This window comes from Pinus tabuliformis, chromosome X (genome assembly GCF_031772625.1).
Source record: "Pinus tabuliformis cultivar Carrire ecotype Pingquan chromosome X, CPIR1, whole genome shotgun sequence".
NCBI lineage: Eukaryota > Viridiplantae > Streptophyta > Pinopsida > Pinales > Pinaceae > Pinus > Pinus tabuliformis.
This window is the reverse complement of record NC_142308.1, coordinates 247217777-247225156: the sequence shown is the minus strand read 5'-3', so window position 1 is coordinate 247225156 and position 7380 is coordinate 247217777.

Below are 7380 nucleotides of genomic sequence, written 5' to 3'. Positions count from 1 at the left end.
TGAGCTTTGAGGTTTGGGAGACCAAATCAATGTCATCATCCTAAATGAGAGTGAAATCCCTCTCTTCACCTTCTGAAGACCCCTCATCATGTAATGGTTGCTTACCCTTGTCCTGTACCTTCTTTTCTGTTGAAGGAAATGAGCCCCCTTCCACCCCGAGTGGAGATAGTACTCGTTTTGCTGCTGCAAACAATGTTCTTGTGCCCTTTTGGTAAGTGACAAACATTGGCACACTAGTGGTTTGAGTCTCATGCACCTCTTGCTGATGTGAAGGCTCTCCTACCTCATGAAAAAATGATGGGGGCACTTGAGGACTTGTAAAGACCTCATGTGAAATGAAATCATCCCATGAAACATTCAGTAAACTAAGTTGATGCAAAACCACGATCTTGATCAATGCAAAGTGATAGATGTTTTTATACTGTTGATGAAGAGGTTTCCTTTGCACCAATGTGGTAATTTTCGCAATATTCTGGCATATGAAATAGGGGATGTTCATCATCCTCACCCTAGTAAAATGCATCAAGAATTTGATATGATAGGTGTTGTTATCACCCCAAGAAACTCTCCTAGGTTGTCACTCGGAGATGCTTGGGAACATTACAAACTCAACTTAATGTTGGAAATGGATGAATGGAAGGAATGATGCTTGTTCAAGCCAAATAACCACTTCTACCATGCTTAACTTCAGACATGCATGAACACCCCCAGACTACAAGGCTTTAGACCACCAATTACTCACAGTTTAAGGATTGGGTGAATATGGATAAAATTGACCACACCAACAGATGCACAGGACCCGGTGATGGCCGGCTGCAACCAGTAAAAAAGGTCTGCAAATCTAATTCCCTAGTGCACAGACAAGATGACAGCTCTCTGTCACTAAGTGAAAAGAAACCTGATTAACAGTTTCATTGATACATGCAAGATTTAGACACAGACGTATGATGACAGCTCCTCTAATGCTAACATCAAGAGTTCAGGAAGAAAGCATATCAAGCACAGCCTAGAACAGAAAAGAGATGGAAAGTGAGTAATTAACAACAAAAGAAGCTTATATTAGCTGAAAATGAAGACGAGACGCTGCAAGTATCAAAGCAGTTATAGTCTCCAGAAGTTGAACCTTATATCAAAACAACAACCATCAACCCTCATTACATTTTTCTTCTGGGTATCTATAGAGTTTCATTACAAAGATGTTCTGCTATTCTGGGCTTGGAGGGGTCATAATTGACCACCAACTGCTTTAACTGCCTAGCAGAGCTTCTGGTGCAATCTACCTGCTTCAGTGAATAAATTCGATTTTCTCAGGTGCTCTGCTGTACTTCTCGAGCAGGTGTAGTGTCGTATGGATGAAATTTCATAACTGTTAAATGCATTTAACTGCTCAAGGCTCGTCCTTCTCGTTCTCATCCATCCTATCCCTTGAAAGTGGTTGTTGAGGGGAAAATGCACCGTGCACTAGTAACTGGTCACCTTCATCCTTCAGGTGCATGGGACAAGTCAAGGACATGGACTACACAACAGATTGACAAACTGAATGGAGGAGCAAATTGGCCATTGGATTCAACAGATGGACGACGGATACGGCTTGGCAGGGGATATCAGGAAGGCGAGGTGGAAGATGGTCATGAGCCATTGGATCTTGGGTGGGAAAATCCAACGGCTATCGGGCGGAGGACCTGCATAGGAGTTAATGAGCGAGGATGGAGGATAGGCGATAAGTGATATTTATCACACTGTTGTTGGGGCTTGGGCAGTAATCGTACAAAGGTGCATGATTCCATTATAACTATGACACGTGGTGGTGGGAATAAACGAAAACCAATTTTGATCACGGGTTATCGTGCGGTCAGTTTGCGGGTGCGGGAAGAGCGGACGCCGTCCGATTGCAGCAGAGTTGATCGAACGACGGGGGTTTAATCGCACAAGTTTTCGTCGGATGTGATGCGGAAAGAACTTGTAAAGGCACACGGTCATGTGATTACAGATATATGATGGTTTAAACTCCGCGCCAAGGGACCTGAGGGAAAATGGGTTTACAGGGTTTTAGAGGTAAAACGGAGGTCACAGGGTTATGAGAGTATAGCGGAGTGAAGGAGAATGCGAAGGATGATTGATGCAAACCCTCTTTAAGCATAAACAACACGGCCAGACCTGTATTTGACCTGAGCTAACACTGGCTCCTTCTGGGGATGAGATCCTCCCTATGAAGTCTCAAGAACTTGCAGATCAATGCCTTTCCTATGAAAACAAAATAGCAAAATTTCCTAGTGTTCCATTGGGCATGGAGTCTAACTGAGCCTATACTAAAAACTGATAACATATTTACAATCTTAAGGCCCAAAGACCTTAATCAACATAAATTTTCAAAAAACGCCCATTAACTGGGCCATCAAAAACTGCTTCTCCTCCCATATTTTGCAGTATGAAAGTATTGTTCCCCTGGATCTGAAGAATGATGAAAGGCCCTATCCAAAAATCATCAAATTTCCCATGGTTGTCTTTCTTCTCTTTCAGTGCTTCCCACTTAAGGACCAAGTCTTCAATCTGAAAATTATCTGTTTTGACCCTTCTGTCAAAATCTTCCTTGATCTTATTTTGATGTGTTGTAGAATTTTCAACCAGTTGTTCCCTAATTTGGTGTACTTCTGCTAAATCAATGATCCTTTTTGCCATATCTTTTTCCTCATTCCGTTCTTCTTGTAGGAACTTTGCCACAGGGAGATTTTACTGAATTGGGAATACAGCCTCGGTGCCATATACCATCTTGAAGGGAGAATTCCCTATGGATTTCTTAATGGTCACTCTATCAGCCCACAATGCATATTTGAGCTTAGAATCCAAGTTCTTTTTATTGTCTTCCAGCAGTTTTTTAATTATCCTTATCAGGATTTTGTTGGAAGATTCTACTAGACCATTTCCTTGAGGGTAGTATGAGGTGGAATGAACCAGCTTAATGCCCATTGAGTCACACATGTCCACCAATTCTTTTGCCCTAAAGGCTGCTGCATTGTCTGTGACTAATTTATGTGGACAACCAAATCTAGTGAAGATATGCTTTGTCAAAAACTTCATGACCACATTATGATCATCCTTCCTGGTAGGGGTTGCTTCAATCCACTTAGTGAAGTAGTCAGTGGCTACTAATATCCATCTGTGTTGGCTACTGGAATGTGGATTGATTTCTCCAATGAAGTCTAAGCCCCACTGCTGAAAAGGTCCATTAGCATGTATTGGTTTCAAGGGCAGGGACTTCAATTGTTGCTTCCCTTCAAATCTTTGGCACCTGTCACAAGATTTAACAAATGAAAATACATTAGAAAATAAGGTGGGCCAATAGTACCCAGCTCTGAGGATCTTGTGGGCTGTAGTTTTCCAATAATGGTGTCCTCCACACATGCTGGAATGAAACTGCTGCATAATTTCCATTGATTTTTCTTTATCCAAACACCTCAAAAGCATTCCAGTTGGGTCCCTCTAGTAGAGCATATTTTCATGGATGCAATATTTCGCTGCCTTGAGCTTAATAGTTCTGGATTGGCTTGCACTAGAGCCTGGAGGGATTTCTAGCTTCAACAAGAATTGAGCTATTGCATGGTACCAATCACAAGAAGCTAGATTTTCTGCCAATGACTGATTTTTTCCTGGTTCAGTTGCTTCTTCTTCTTCTGTTTGACCATTTTCAGAATTTGTGCTTATGAGATTTATGTCCAATGCTCTACAATTTTCTTCAACCAATAGTCTAGAAAGGCCTTGACCTCTGACAAGCTTGGTGGGCTTCAATTCTATGTTAAATTCAATCAGCTTTGCAATCCATTTAGCGCTTCTTCCATCAACATCGGGCTGCGTTAAAGCATCTTTTATTGAAGCAGAGGATACATATGCAATTATCTTGGAATGCAGAATGTAAATTCTGAAAGCTTTCAGAGACTTTACAAGAGCATATGCCTGCTTTTCAATGATATCATACCTCAGCTCAGCATCCCTTAAGGTTTTGCTGAAGAATTCCACTGGATGCTCTGAGCCTTCTTCATTTGCTTGCAATAAAACCGCTGCAAGGGTGTCTTCAGAGGCAAATGAAAATATATGGAACTCCTGGCTATAATTTGGACTTCTTAAAGTAGGAGCTTCCATAATAGCTTTCTTAATGGACTCAAACGATCTTCTTGCCACATCAATCCATTTTATCTCCAACCCCTTTCTCAACATGGAGGTAATGTGCTTTACAAGTTCTGCAAAATTTGGGATAAACCTCCTCACAAAACTTATTTTTCCCAGTAAGGACTGGATGTATTTCTTTGATCTTGGGACAGACAAGGTCTGTATTTCTCTTACTCTTTCTGGGTCAATTTTGACACCTGTAGTAGAAACAACATATCCTAACAATTTGCCTTCTTCTAAAGCAAACTGTCACTTTTTAGGATTGATCGAAATTCCAAACCTTCTGCACTTCAAGAACACTTTCTTCAAATGCTGCAAATGGTTATGATGGTTGCTGGAGTATACTGTTATATCATCAAGGTAAATAAGGACAAACTTGTCCTTCTCTCCCACAAATGCTATATCCATAGCTCTTTGAAAGGTGGCTCCAGCATTCATCAACCCAAAAGGCATCTTGGAATACATAAAAGTGCCCCAAGGAGTGGTGAATACAGTCTTCTCTTGGTCATCTGGATGTACAGCAACCTAGTTAGACCCTAAAAATCCATCCAGGAAAGACATCACTTTGGCTCCTAAGACTTTCTGCAGCAAATGCTCCATTTTGGGTAGAGGATAGTTGTCTTTCTTAGAGCATTTGTTTAAGTTTCTGAAATCAACACAAAGCCTGATTTCTCCACTTTTCTTCCTCACCACAACCAAATTGGCTAGGCATTTTGAATATCTGAGAGGAACTATGATTTTAGTAGCCAGTAACTTCTTTATTTCTTTTTTAATCAAAGGGAGGAGCAAAGGATTTATGGGTCTCAGCTTCTGCTTGAAAGGAATGGTGTTTTTCTCTATAGGGATTTTATGCTGGATGATCTTTTTTTCATATGTTTTCAGATCACTATATTCCCAGGCAAAGACATCAGCAAATTGCTTCATTAAATTGCAGTATTCAGCACTATGGGCAGCAGACAGATTAGTGGACAGATTTATGTACCTTGGCTGACATGGACTCCCTATATTGTGCTTACAAACTGCAGATTGGTCTTCTTTTTGGGCAGCCTTGTAAGGCACATCATTTTGGTCAAAAAACTTTTCTAATGGAACCAGACCCCTAGGTATATAATTGCTAGGCAGTTGGACAATGCTATCTTTGCCAATTTTGTTTCTAAGCTGGGATTAGGGATTCTCTTCCAAGGCTTCATTTTCTTGGTCAATTTGCATTTCAGAGAATTCATCAATGACTTGCAGAAACCTATTCACTTCATCATCCTCCTCAAAAACTTTCCAATGCTGGACATTATCAGGCAAGGATGGCCTATATTTCATTTGGACTTCATAAACTAGTTTGGGAGGCATGGGAGGGATAAACATGCTAGCAGACACGGCAAGGGAATCAACACGCTGATTTTTTACTCTATATGAGATACAAAAATTATCAAAAGAATCTTTAAGTCTCCATACCTCATCTCTGTATGCTCTCAGCCTTGGGTGCTTTGCTTGAAATGTTTTATTTACTTGCTGAATGATAAGATCATCATCTCCAAACACTTCTATGTTCCTGATTCCTCTGTCTTTAGCTACATTGAGACCCAATATTAGAGCCTCATATTTTGCTATATTGTTTGTGACTTGAAAGGATAGCTTAAAAGACAGATGTGTGCTTTCTTGTTATGGAGATATCAGCACAACCCCCGCTCCTGCAATCTCCTTAGAACATGATTCATCAAAGAACATCTTCCAAACCAAACCTCCTTGATCTCTCTCGGCATGATTGACTGGTTTCTTGATCTGCATTGAGGCCTTCTGGGATTCTTCAATTTGGAGGATACAAGCTCCAAAATCAGTGTCCATGGCATATATGGGATGATTAGAAGGGTTCCTCTCATCACTAATGATGTAGGCCAGCTGTGCTTCTCTATACAATCTCCTGCTTTCTCCTCCAAAAACTGGGACAGTGGCCTAAGATAAATCATTCTATAATGTGCCACCTAGTCTCTTGATCCATCCCTTGGACAACAGCATGCCAAACTTGGGAGGGACATCTGCTACCACAATATCCATCACCATGCTCTTCATGGGAAACTGAGTTAGGGTAATGGCCAGGTCTTTGATTAATCCTAGGCATTTTACCTTTCTTGAATCAAATGATAATAAGTCATGATATGGTCTAGTGATGTAAAGGCCTAACTTTTCCATGACAGCTTTAGGCATCAAATTGTGGCTGGCCCCTGTGTCTAGCAGGCAATTGTGGAGGATTTTGTCATGAATAGTCAAGGAGACATAAAATGATGGAGAATTATTATCAGCAGGTTCAATCATAGGGCTAAGAACAACTACAGGTTTATCATCTTGCAAATTGACATAATCGGTGGAGGTTTGTGTGGCTTTCAGCTCAAAAGCATCAAGGATAGGCTTTCGAAAAACTTCACTCTTTACTAGTTCTATCAGAGGCATAGATATTTTTAACTTCTGTACTTCTAACTCAAAGGTGAAAGGGGAAGGGGACTTGTTAGGACCTCTTACCTCTTGAGTTGCGATTTGAGGATGACTGGGTCAGCTGCTGGTCTTCTCTGTCTGATATTCTGTGACTCTGTTGGGACAGCAGCTTTTTGGACAGGGTTCTCCTTGACATTGTTTGCTTTTGACCTCAGATTATATCTTTGATGTTCACCAGTCTGTAGAACAGCCCATCTGTCCCACTCTTGACTGATTTGGTCCTGTAATAATGATTCTTCATATGCAGCCAATGTCAAAAAGGTAGCATATGGTCCTCTTCTTCAAACTGCTCCTCCTCCATGACTAGATTCTGGAAAGGAGCCTTAACCCTTTGTTCTTCATTTGCTTCTTTACCCCTTTGAATGATTTGTAATTATTCATTTACTCTTTTGAATGGAGTTGGATTTCTTGGAGCAAATGTATTTTGAAACCTTTATTTCCCAGAACTTTTCTCAACTTTCAGTTTAGATATCTCAGCAGCCAATGACTCTATCATTTTAGTCATTTTATCTAGTTTGGGTTCTGAAGATGAAGCAGAGGAAGAAGAAGCCTCACCTCTCTGCCTTCTTCTATCAGCATGACTTTTAAGCTTTTCTGCAACCATAATATTTGATTCCACCTCTAATGCTGCATCTTGCATATTAGCGAGAGTGGCACATCTTCTTTCTCTCAAAAGTAGGCAGAAATCCGAGTCAAAAGCATTAGCATAAGTGAGTTTGGCAGAGGTGGGGG